At 44.6% G+C, this 14,102-nt stretch overlaps 1 pseudogene; it reads right to left on the reverse strand.

Moving 5' to 3' along the window:
* LOC111961057 (uncharacterized) overlaps positions 1–10,882 on the reverse strand; it is a 28,097-nt pseudogene extending 17,215 nt beyond the window's left edge.
* Positions 10,883–14,102: the final 3,220 nt, after the last annotated feature.

The raw sequence follows: 14,102 nt of genomic DNA on the forward strand, positions 1-14,102 counted from the left end.
TGTGTGTGTGTGTGTGTGTGTGTGGTGTGTGTGTGTGTGTGTGTGTGTGTGTGTGTGTGTGTGTGTGTGTGTGTGTGTGTGTGTGTGTGTGTGTGTGTGTGTGTGACCATGCACTTATCTTGATAAGTGCATGTATTGGAACCTTTCTTGTCCTGCTAAGCATTCAAAATGTAACGAGTACTTTTGGGTGTCAGGGAAAATGTAACGAGTACTTTTAGGTGTCAGGGAAAATGTATCGAGTAAAAAGTACATTCTTTTCATTACGAATGCAGTGAAGTAAAAATAGTCAAAAATATAAATAGTAAAGTACAGATACCCAACAAAACTACTTAAGTTGTACTTAAAAGTATGTTTACTTAAGTACTTTACACCACTGTCTGTACCCATGTATACATTTATTAAAATATCTGGCTTTTTCAGCTCCAGGTAACAGACAGACAGACTGACAGACAGACTGACAAAGACAGCCAAGCAGCAGAGAGACTAGAGAGAGGGGCATTCTTAACACTCGCACAGTGGTCCCCACAGAAATAAACAGAACGTAATATAGGGTCTGTGTCCCAAATGGTACACTACTCTCAACATAGTGCATAACTTTAGACGAGAGCCCTAGGATAGGTGGGTGTGTAATGGGGATAGGGTGTATTTGGGACACACCCTATGTGTCTCTATGGTGGTCCTCCTAATGAGACATCCATCTGGTCCCACAGCGACGAGGACAGGGGTGTGACAGAGACTCTGGACTAAAGCACTGTCACTGTGACGCCTGCCTGGCTCTGTGAGAGAACACAAGCAAGCGCTCTCACACACACACACACACACACCACACACACACCACACACACACACAACACACACACACACACACACACACACACACACACACACCACACACACACAACACACACACACACACACACACCACACACAGACAGACACCAGACCGTGTGACACTAATGGATGTACATGGGCCTCTCTTACTCCACTGTGGTTACTAACATCCGAACAGTAGACATTCAGATATTGCGAGGCAGACAGGCTATATTCAGATCATTGAGAGGCAGACAGGCTATATTCAGATCATTGAGAGGCAGACAGGCTACATTCAGATCATTGCGAGGCATACAGGCTACATTCAGATCATTGCGAGGCAGACAGGCTACATTCAGATCATTGAGAGGCAGACAGGCTATATTCAGATCATTGAGAGTGTACTTTCACTACCTGACTGACTAACTTGTGAGGACATACTGTAGTGTATTACTAAATAAGGTAATGTACTGTATATATCCTCAGCCAGTATGTAGACGCCCTTCAAATTTGTGAATTTGTGGAGACCACCTGAAAACCCCACCTCTTTTAAGGAATACCTAGGATAGGATAAAGTAATCCTTCTGACCCCCCCCCCCCCCCTTAAAAGATTTAGATGCACTATTGTAAAGTGGCTTAGTTCTAGGTAAATGTTGCAATTCTTCAGCCATTCCTGGACCTGTGACCAAAAACGAGCTACATATGGACAGTACCAAAATAAATGATCTAATGACTGCTTCCTCGCAGCATAATCTACAGAGCTGGGAACATTGTATCCCCCATATAACATTCTATTGGTTGCAATAATCTTGTATAATAATTTAAATTGAAAAATTCAAAGTTTTGAATTTGGCGTTGTTTTGCGTTTCAATTCATAAACCATCGAAAATCTCTTCCACCTTTCCAACAAGCCAGTTGGTCATATTTCTGCCCTGCTAGAGCAGCCAACTGTAAGTGTTGTTATTGTGAAGTGGAAATGTCGAGGAGCAACAACGGCTCAGCCGTGAAGTGGTAGGCCACACAAGCTCCCTGAACGGGATCGGCGAGTGCTGAAGCTCGTAGCATGTAAAAATTGTCTGTCCTCGGTTGCAACACTCACTACCGAGATCCGAAATGCCTCTATAAGAAATGTCAGCACGGAGACATCAGCTTCATGAAATGGGTTTCTGAGGCCGAGCAGAAACCCAGATCACCATGCGCAATGCCAAGTATCGGCTGGAGTGGTGTAAAGCTCACCGCCATTGGACTGGAGCAGTGGAAATGCGTTCTGTGGAGTGATGAATCATGCTTCACCATCTTGCAGTCCAACGGACGAATCTGGGATTTGGAATGAGATGTTCGACAAGCAGGTGTCCACATACTTTTGGTCATGTAGTGTACATCCAAAGAAAGCATCAGGAACTGCATGGTCAGAAGCAAAACTGTTTAGTTGACTACTCTGCCTTTACTAAACGGACACACATTTATTTAACCTTTATTTAACTAGGCAAGTCAGTTAAGAACAAATTCTTACACATGCATAAGTGTGATTCCATGATGTGATTCAATAGCTCCGAAGTGAACCATCTTGGCTCTAGAAATGAACCATCTTGGCTCTAGAAATGAACCATCTTGGTTGTAAGATCCATACACATTGTCCAGTCTCTGGGGAGGGGTAGTTGGTTCACAAGCTACCGCCTGGCAGACGACTGGCTGGAAATAAAGAATGAATCACTTCTCACAGAATTGTCTGCGTGTCACGACTTCCGCCGAAGTCGGTCCCTCTCCTTGTTCGGGCGGTGTTCGGCGGTCGACGTCACTGACCTTCTAGCCATCGCTGATCCATTTTTCATTTTCCATTGGTTTTGTCTTGTCTTCCTTCACACCTGGTTCCAATCCCATCAATTACATGTTGTTTCCCCTCATGTCCTTGTCGGTGATTGTTTGATTTTATGTTATGTGCAGTTATGCTCTGGTGTGCGAACGGGTTTTGAACCCACTTTTATTATTTTTGTATATTTTGGTTTTCGTAGTTTTGTGAGCACTTATTAAACGACTCCGTTTATACCAAGTTAATTCTCCTGCGCTTGACTTCCCTGCCACCAGCACGCACCCATTACACTGCGTGCTTCACCAGCCCACAAGGTGGAATAAGTGGCATTTTCCCATCGCTCTAAGGCAGGGTTCTCCAACCCTGTTCCTGGAGAGCTACCCTCCTGTAGGCTCCAACCCCAGTTGCAACTAACCTGGTGCAGCTGATCAACCAGCTAATTATTAGAATCAGGTGTGCTAGATTAGGGTTGGAGTTAAAACCTACAGGACGATAGCTCTCCAGGAACAGGGTTGGAGTTAAAACCTACAGGACGATAGCTCTCCAGGAACAGGGTTGGAGTTAAAACCTACAGGACGGTAGCTCTCCAGGAACAGGGWTGGAGTTAAAACCTACAGGACGGTAGCTCTCCAGGAACAGGGTTGGAGAGCCCTGCTCTAAGGACTGGCCACATCATTTGGCAACTAATATTGACTTGGTTCTGGTACCCCATGTATATAGCCAAGCTATCATTGACTTGGTTCTGGTACCCCATGTATATAGCCATTGTGTATTTATTATTATTATTATTATTATTGTTTTTTTGTTTTTTTTTACTATTTACTTATTTTTTTCTATTATTATTATTATAAAAATATATATATATTGCATTCTGCGTTGTTGGAAAAGCCCGTAAGTCAGCATTTCAGTACTCACTAGTCTACACCTGTTGTTCACGAAGCACGTGACAAATAAAACGTTGTTTGAATAGGTAATAAACAGACAGAAGGGCAGTTGTTCAACCATTTTTGTCTCTCTCTCAGAGTGAATGGATGACGGCATATGGTGGGTCAGGGAGTTATCTACTTGGGGAGATGAACAATAGTCTGCTTACACTGAATAAACATTCATAGAAAGTGTGTCACATTTAGAAGAGCCGGCTACAGACAATAAAACTTAGTCTTCATTATTAGTAATTAGCATTGTATTAATTGGACTGACGGAAAAGTGAAAGTGGCGGCGTGTTTGGGTGTGTGTTTGTTTTGGAGTGTTTGTGCATGCATCTGTGTGTGTGTGTCTGGAAAGTGAACGTGGTGCTTGTTTGTGTGTGTAGGGAAGAATGGGGAAAGGGTCATTGGATACATCATGAATGAATGGAGCTTGTCTGACAAGGGGAGCAGAGACAGAGTGGAAGAGGTTGGGTACATGGGTGGGAATGTAATTGCAGTAATGCATTTGTTCGGCTTGAATGTTAACGTCTCAAATAGCCTACACGACACATCTCCGGGGAATATTATAATGACATTTTTGTATTATAGTTACATTTTGAGAAAATAGAGTAACCTGTATATTGTTGTCAATTAAACGAAATAACAATTTGATTTGTACAATTATATTTTGAGAAATCGTATTATGTGTGACATTTCTCATGTGAAACACGTGACTTGATTTCGAACAACTGACAGGTCCAAATATGCTCCAATCACCAGAGTTATGTGCGTATAAACGTTTTACACATTACGCATTACATATTGGCCACTGCACTGCTCCGTCTCTCTCTCCGGTTATGTGATAACAAGGATTTGTGAAAACCTTCAGTGAAGGTAAATAACATGCCTGTCACATTTTGGGTAAAGTGTGAGTCGGGTTGACTCTATTATTTGATAACCAGCCATAGCCGACTAAATGAACAAATGATGCCAGGGCAAATCGAACACTTGCCAGCTGTCCACCGGACCAGCCACACAGATGCACACACATATGTACAGGGCTGTACACCTGTTTTGAGTAACATACCACATTTCTGTAGGTCTACCACACAAGATGTAGCCTAAATACTGTTCTCTGTCAATTTCTACACAGCGTGTCATTTCATTGCGTCCGGCAATTGAATGCGCCAAATTAGTTTTTGCATCCATCCCTTGTTCCCATSCATAAACTACTCAAGTGAATGACAGCGACATCCGACTCCGATCCTGTCTTTGGGTTGTTATGGCATAAAAACATGATTTACTCACCTAACCTGCAGTCTCTGTGGTGCACTCTCTCTTCCAGGTTCTTGCAGTAGGCTAGTAGACTGATATATTTCCCCTGTGTGTATTTTCGTTGGTGCTCGGTCCGTCGGTTGAGAGACTCGATCTCTCTATAACACCAGTTCACAATAGCGCATGAGCCGCGGCACCTTTAAAGCGCGCGCACTGCAGCGCCGCTGCCGACAGATGGTGGTTGAACACTGAATCATTTTGTCAAAATAGGTTTCCAAATTCAAAATATGTCCCGCTGTTACTGTCAACATCACAGATGGGGAACAGCTGTATGGGGTAAACGATCATGTAAGCTAAACTCATTTTACATGCTGCGTTTTATAAATGATTCCCTGTTACTATTGTTTTAATCCTCTTCTTGAAATTAGAGGGGTGAGTGAAGTGCTTTGCTATACTTTCACAATTTTTAAACTTTTGTTTGATTCATGCATACCGATGTATTATAATGGAAGTGCGCAAACAAAAACAACATTCACCATAAACAGAAAGTAAGATGAGGTTAATTCCTTCCCCTTCAGGCATAAACAGTAGGCCTATACATTTGTGCCTTTAAATGATTAAGTCTCCTAAGAAAAATGTTCTGAAACAGAATGCATCATATCACCAGCAGGAGTGAAGCTACAGTCTGATCCAAATGGTACCCTATTCCCTACATAGTGCACTACTTTAGACCAGAGCCCTATGATCCCTGGTCAAAAGTAGTGCACTATATAAGGAATAGGTTGCCATTTGGGACAAATCCTGACTCTGAGCTGCTTCCTAGCTGTTCAGCCATCAGCAGAACCTTTTAGGCTATCTAGTCCTAATGGCAGGGAGCACTAATGTCTCCATCACCTCCCATTGTAGCCTCCCATTGTCCTGCTGTCTCCCCTACCGTAGCCTCCCATTGTCCTGATGTCTCCCCTACTGTAGCATCTCATTGTCCTGCTGTCTCCCCTACCGTAGCCTCCCATTGTCCTGATGTCTCCTCTACTGTAGCCTCCCATTGTCCTGATGTCTCCTCTACTGTAGCCTGCCCATTGGTCCTGGGGGGGGGGGGGGGGGGGTGATGCTCCTCTCTGTAGCCTCCCGTTGTCCTGATGTCTCCTCTACTGTAGCCTCCCTTGTCCTGATGTCTCCTCTACGTACCTCCCATTGTCCTGATGTCTCCTCTACTGTAGCCTCCAGTTGTCCTGATGTCTCCTCTACTGTAGCCCCATTGTTCCTGATGTCTCCTCTACTGTAGCCTCCATTGTCCTGATGTCTCCTCTACTGTAGCTCTCATTGTCCTGATGTCTCCTCTACTGTAGCCTCCCCGTTGTCCTGATGTCTCCTCTACTGTAGCCCCGTCCCATTGTCCTGATGTCTCCTCTACTGTAGCCTCCCATTGTCCTGATGTCTCCTCTACTGTAGCCTCCCATTGTCCTGATGTCTCCTCTACTGTAGCCTCCCATTGTCCTGATGTCTCCTCTACTAGTAGCCTCCCAGTTGTCCTGATGTCTCCTCTACTGTAGCCTCCCTTGTCCTGATGTCTCCTCTACTGTAGCCTCCCATTGTCTGATGTCTCCTCTACTGTAGCCTCCCATTGTCCTGATGTCTCCCTACTGCTAGCCTCCCATTGTTCCTGATGTCTCCTCTACGTAGCCTCCCATTGTCCTGATGTCTCCTCTACTGTAGCATCTCATTGTCCTGATGTCTCCTCTACGTTAGCCTCCCATTGTCCTGATGTCTCCCTACTGTAGCTCTCATGTTCCTGATGTCTCCTCTACTGTAGCCTCCCATTGTCCTGATGTCTCCCCTACTGTAGCCTCATTGTCCGATGTCTCCCCTACTGTAGCTCTCATTGTCCTGATGTCTCCTCTACTGTAGCCTCCCATTGTCCTGATGTCTCCCTCTACTGTAGCCTCCCATTGTCCTGATGTCTCCCCTACTGTAGCATCTCATTGTCCTGATGTCTCCCCTACTTAGCTCTCATTGTCCTGATGTCTCCCTACTGTAGCATCTCATTGTCCTGATGTCTCCTCTACGTAGCCTCCCATTGTCCTGAGTGTCTCCCTACTGTAGCATCTCATGTCCTGATGTTCCTCCCTACTGTAGCATCTCATTGTCCTGATGTCTCCCTCTACTGTAGCCTCCCATTGTCCTGATGTCTCCTCTACTGTAGCCTCCCATTGTCCTGATGTCTCCTCTACTGTAGCCTCCCATTGTCCTGATGTCTCCTCTACTGTAGCCTCCCATTGTCCTGATGTCTTCCCCTACTGTAGCATCTCATTGTCCTGATGTCTCCCTACTGTAGCATCTCATTGTCCTGATGTCTCCTCTACTGTAGCCTCCCATTGTCCTGATGTCTCCTCTACTGTAGCATCTCATTGTCCTGATGTCTCCTCTACTGAGCCTCCCATTGCCTGATGTCTCCTCTACTGTAGCCTCCATTGTCCTGATGTCTCCTCTACTGTAGCCTCCCATTGTCCGTATGTCTCCCCACTGTAGCCTCCATTGTCCTGATGTCTCCTCTACTGTAGCCTCTCATTGTCCTGATGTCTCCTCTACTGTAGCTCTCATTGTCCTGATGCTCCCCTACTGTAGCCTCCATTGTCCTGATTGTCTCCTCTACTGTAGCCTCCCATTGCCTGATGTCTCCCCTACTGTAGCCTCCCATTGCCTGATGTCTCCTCTACTGTAGCCTCCCATTGTCCTGATGTCTCCCCTACTGTAGCCTCCCATTGTCCTGATGTCTCCTCTACTGTAGCCTCCCATTGTCCTGATGTCTCCTCTACTGTAGCCTCCCTTGTCCTGATGTCTCCTCTACTGTAGCCTCCCATTGTCCTGATGTCTCCTCTACTGTAGCCTCCCATTGTCCTGATGTCTCCTCTACTGTAGCCTCCCATTGTCCTATGTCTCCTCTACTGTAGCATCTCATTGTCCTGATGTCTCCCCTACTGTAGCTCCATTGACCTGATGTCTCCTCCTCCCACCTGCTTAGCCTCCCATTGTCCTGATGTCTCCTCTACTGTAGCCTCCCGTTGTCCTGATGTCTCCTCTACTGTAGCCTCCCATTGTCCTGATGTCTCCTCACTGTAGCCTCCCATTGTCCTGATGTCTCCTCTACTGTAGCATCTCATTGTCCTGATGTCTCCCTCTACTGTAGCCTCCCATGTCCTGATGTCTCCTCTACTGTAGCCTCCCGTTGTCCTAGATGTCTCCTCTACTGTAGCCTCCCATGTCCTGATGTCTCCTCTACTGTAGCCTCCCATTGTCCTGATGTCTCCTCTACTGTAGCATCTCATGTCCTGATGTTTCCCTACTTGTAGCATCTCATTGTCCTGATGTCTCCCCTACTGTAGCATCTCATTGTCCTGATGTGCTCCTCTACTGTAGCCTCCCATTGTCCTGAGTCTCCTCTACTGTAGCCTCCCATTGTTCCTGATGTCTCCTCTACTGTAGCATCTCATTGTCCTGATGTCTCCTCTACTGTAGCCTCCCGTTGTCCTGATGTCTCCTCTACTGTAGCCTCCCATTGTCCTGATGTCTCCTCTACTGTAGCCTCCCATTGTCCTGATCGTCTCCTCTACTGTAGCCTCCCCTTGTTCCTGATGTCTCCTCTACTGTAGCCTCCCATTGTCCTGATGTCTCCTCTACTGTAGCCTCCCATTGTCCTGACGTCTCCTCTACTGTAGCCTCCCATTGTCCTGATGGCCTGGTGGCTGTGGTGGTCTGGTCATGTGACTCTAGAAAGAGAGATACATTTCCTGTCAATTCCATCTGGAGCGAGTCACACTCAACCAGGCATGCCGATGTTACAACACATGCATTATCAGCGGTTTAGCACGGGAAGCCATCTGCAGTCTGCCAGGATGGAACCTTAGAATTATAACGATTCATTCTAATTCTATGTATGGAATCAACCACCAGGCCCTCTAGTGATTCTACTGGAGATGCTCTCCACTGTCTGCAGGCAAGTTACTGTGGTTTAATGTTACTCTGTTATTACTGAAGGAGGGATTAAATAAGCCTGGTTTGGCAAAATAGCAACACAATTCCTTAATTTAGCTTTAACTACCACACAGTGCGGACACACATGCAATCTGTCTTGCTGCGAGGCAGCCTCATTCTGATCTGTGGTTGTGTTGCGAACTGGAGCATGTCCTAATAAAATAAGGATGACGTTGGATAACAGAGAGAGACATCTCTTTCCTCCTCTCATCTCCAAGTTATAGGTTCTGCTCTGACTCATCGTGATGTAATGTGAGGTTACAGATATCATCTTGTGGAAAAGACACAACACAACCAAAGCGGTCCAGAATGAGAGAATACAGCCAGTCAGAATACATGGGAAATGGTCTCCACTAGTTTTCCAAACATCCTACTGCTGTGCTGATTCAGAAAAGCTGTATTGTCCCAACATTGGGCAATTTAATTAGCTATTATTGTATAAAAAAAAGCTATACTCAAACGCACACTCTTAGAAAAAAGGGTTCCAAAAGGGGTTCTTTGACTGTCCCCATAGGAGCACCCGTTTGGGTTCCATGTAGTACCCTTTGAGGAAAGGGTTCTACATGGAACCGAAAAATGTTCTACCTGGAACCAAAAGGGTTCTACCTGGAACCAAACACGGTTCTTCAAAGGGTTATCCTATGGGGATAGCCAAAGAACCCTTTTAGGGTCTAGATAGCACCTTTTGGGGTCTAGATAGCACCTTTTGGGGTCTAGATAGCACCTTTTGGGGTCTAGATAGCACCTTTTGGGGTCTAGATAGCACCTTTCTTTCTAAGAGTGCAGGCATACAATAAAAACACAATAACCGTATCCCACAAGAATAGATAAAGACATGACAATACCAGGATCTTATAATATATATGTAACGGCTATCGTCCTCTTCTTCCTCTGAAGAGGTGTAACAAGGATCGGACCAATACGCAGCGCTGGTAGGTGTTCATGTTTTAATAGGGAAAACTGAACATGAACATGAACACAAATACAAAAACAATAAACGTGAACAAACCGAAACAGTCCCGTGTGGCACAAACACTGACACAGGAAACAATCACCCACAAAATACCCAAAGAACATGGCTGCCTAAATATGGTTCCCAATCAGAGACAACGATAAACACCTGCCTCTAATTGAGAACCAATCTAGGCAACCATAGACTTACATAAACACCTAGAATGAACACAACCCCATAAATCTACAAAAAAAACCTAGACAGTACAAACACCCTAGACGAGACAAAAACACACAAACCACCCTCATCACACCCTGACCTAACCAAAATATTTAAAGAAAACAAAGAATACTCAGGTCAGGGCGTGACAATATACAACCATAGCGATACTATACATAAAGTGTAACAGGCTGTGTCTTCAGTCCTCCTCTCCTGTACACCGTAGCCCTACGCATTATCTATTGTTAAGGGACCAGGCAAATGACTAGCCTATAATTAAGGCCTACTGTTAGCGCAGCGTGATTAGTCATTCCATTTCTTTAAAGGGAATGTCCATTCTAGAACCTTTATTTCTATGTCTTCGATCCTCTCCTCCTGCACACTCCTATTCATTATCAGTTGCAAGGGGCCTGGGGAGTCGTGCCTGCCACCCGGCCCACATCCTCCCAGAACCACATTAAGAAATACTGTTATTGTCCTCCCCTCCTCTCATCTCACACTGCCTACAGACATGTCTGTGGATCATCCCAATTAAAATATTCACTTAATTTCCTTCTGCATGCAAATTATCTGGAACATACTCTGAGGAGTGTTACTCTAAGAGTTAATGTGAGAGTGTTGGTGGCTATAGGGATGTATGGCTCTCTAGCATGTTCCTACATAAACTCATTGTTGAGACACAGAATAGGTCCTGTTTACGTCCCGCCCTGGGGTCAAACCAGGGACCCTGGAGAACAACACTTCATATTCAAGCACCATCAAAAACAGAGAGTCAGAAAAGCCAAGAAACGTATACATGTACCTTATTCATCTGTTTGATGATGCTGAAGGAGGCATTATGGATCTGGCGCATGCAAACAGAGAAAGCAGGCGTCATCACCCGGCAGGAACCAGGTCCCTTTTCCTGAATGAGTCAGTGTTTCCCTGCCTTACTAAAACAACAAGCTAGAGAGATGCACACCGAGAAGGGAGATGCATACAGAGAAGGGAGATGCACACAGAGAAGGGAGATGAACACAGAGAAGGGAGATGAACACAGAGAAGGGAGATGAACACAGAAAAGGGAGATGAACACAGAGAAGGGAGATGAACATAGAGAAGGGAGATGAACACAGAGAAGGGAGATGCACACAGAGAAGGGAGATGAACACAGAGAAGGGAGATGAACACAGAGAAGGGAGATGAACACAGAGATCGGAGATGAACACGAGAGAAGGGAGATGACATAGAGAAGGGAGATGAACACAGATAAGGGAGATGAAACAAGGAAGGGAGATGAACACAGATAAGGGAGATTAACATAGAGAAGGGAGATTAACATAGAGAAGGGAGATTAACATAGAGAAGGGAGATGAACACAGAGAAGGGAGATGAACACAGAGAAGGGAGATGAACACAGAGAGGGAGATGAACATAGAGAAGGGAGATGAACACAGAGAAGGAGATGAACACAGAGAAGGGAGATGAACACAGATAAGGGAGATTAACATAGAGAAGGGAGATGAACTGAGAGAAGGGAGATTAACATAGAGAAGGGAGATGAACACAGAGAAGGGAGATGAAACACAGAGAAGGGAGATGAACATAGAGAAGGGAGATGGACAAGAGAAGGGAGATGACACAGAGAAGGGAGATGACACAGAGAAGGGAATGCACACAGAGAAGGGAGATGAACACAGAGAAGGGAGATGAAACAGAGAAGGGAGATGAACACAGAGAAAGGGAGATGAACACAGAGAAGAGGATGAACACAGAGAAGGGAGATGAACATAGAGAAGGGAGATGAACACAGAGATCAGGGAGATGAACACAGAGAAGGGAGATGAACATAGAGAAGGGAGATGAACACAGAGAAGGAGATGAACACAGAGAAGGGAGATAACCAGAGAAGGGAGAGAACACAGAGAGGGAGATGAACACAGAGAAGGGAGATGAACAAGAGAGGGAGATGAACAAGAAAAGAGATGAACATAGAGAAGGAGAATGAACACAGAGAAGGGAGATGAACACAGAGAAGGGAGATGCACACAGAGAAGGGAGATGACAAACAGAGAAGGATGACACAGAGACGGGAGATGAACACAGAGAAGGGAGATGCACACAGAGAAAGAGAGATGCAACAGAGAAGGGAGATGCAACACAGAGAGGAGATGAACAAAGAGAAGGGAGATGCACACAGAGAAGGGAAAGATGCACACAGAGAAGGGAGATGAACACAGAGAAGGGAGAATGAACAAGAGAAGGAGATGCACAGAGAAGGGAGATGCACACAGAGAAGGGAGATGCACACAGAGACGAGATGACACAGAGAAGAGAGATGCACACAGAGAAGGGGAGATGCACACAGAGGGAGATGCACACAGAGAAGGGATATACAACAGAAGGGAGTATGCACACAGGAAGAGAGATACACACAGAGAAGGGAGATACACACAGAGAAGGGAGATGAACACAGAGAAGAGAGATACACACAGAGAAGGGAGATGCACACAGAGAAAAGAGATACACACAGAGAAGGGAGATGAACACAGAGAAGAGAGATGCACACACACAAGAACCCCCGCCGTCAAGTAGGACGTCAAGCCGACCATGAAACAACCAGGCTGGCATTCTGATGAATCCTATAACTAGATCAGAACCAAAGACCACCGAGCTGAGGCACACACACACACACACACACACACACACACACACACACACACACACACCAAACACAACACAGTCTAATATAAGTATTTAATGTCACTGCACAGTATTTTGTATACTCATGGGAGATTATTTTTTAAATTCCTCTACAAATAAGTTCCCAATCAATACTTTAAATTGCCCGAGCGGCACCAGAACATCAAGATGTATTTCGAATTTTGTTCGAGCAATACAGTGCATTGAAACTAAAAGCAGATTTACCTAGCTCGGTGGACACCCTAGGAAACMCAAGAGTTAACCAATCCTGTGAAAGGATTAGGCAACTCAGGTGTCTATACTTCATCAGCAAGTTAATGAAGTAAGGCCTTGTAAACAAAAAGGGAATAATGTAGAGATCTACTGGTCTTTAGCGAAGTCCAGCCAACCTTTTGATATAGGTTACAGGATACAGGATACAGGATACAGGATGCAGGATACAGGATACATGATGCAGGATATAGGATACAGGATGCAGGATACAGGATGCAGGATACAGGATACAGGATGCACGATACAGGATACAGGATACAGGATGCAGGATACAGGATGCAGGATACAGGATACAGGATACAGGATGCAGGATGCAGGATACAGTGATTTGATTTGAAACTGTCACCTGTAACTAAATGAAGGGCACTATGGTAGATGGCAGCTAAATGTTTAACAGTAGTAGCAGCTGCACTTTAATAAATAATATCACCGTAATCAAGAACAGATCAAAAGGTTGACTGAATAATCTYCTTCCTACTGCTTAGAGAAAGACACCATCTGTTTCTGTAGAAAAATCAAACTTTAAATCTTATCTTATTAACCAGCTCATCAATGTTTTTAAATGTCAAATCCATATCAATCCCAATGCCTAAGTATTTATATGCGGGAACACGTTTGATTGGAGAACAATCTAATGAGTCAAAATGTAGTTCATCTGAAACATTCTTACAAGAGTTTAAAAACAACATGTATTTCATTTTGCCCGTATTAAGCACAAGTTTTAAATCAGCAAGTGATTCCTACATAGCTATAACATCTGACTGTAGTTTAGACACAGCCAGATCAACAGTCAGATCAACAATCAGGGTAATAGCAGACATAATAGTAGCATCCACATATAGATTAAGTTTACAATTTTGTACAGATTGACCAATGGTGTTTATATAAACTCAGCAAAAAGAAGAAACGTCCCTTTTTCAGGACCCTGTCTTTCAAAGATAATTCGTAAAAATCCAAATAACTTCACAGATCTTCATTGTAAAGGGTTTAAACACTGTTTCCCATGCTTGTTCAATGAACCATAAACAATTAATGAACATGCACCTGTGGAACGGTTGTTAAGACACTAACAGCTTACAGACGGAAGGCAATTAAGGTCACAGTTATGAAAACTTAGGACACTAAAGAGGCCTTTCTACTGA

The sequence above is a fragment of the Salvelinus sp. IW2-2015 genome, linkage group LG4q.1:29 (genome assembly GCF_002910315.2).
Source record: "Salvelinus sp. IW2-2015 linkage group LG4q.1:29, ASM291031v2, whole genome shotgun sequence".
In the NCBI taxonomy this organism is placed as follows: Eukaryota; Metazoa; Chordata; class Actinopteri; order Salmoniformes; family Salmonidae; genus Salvelinus; species Salvelinus sp. IW2-2015.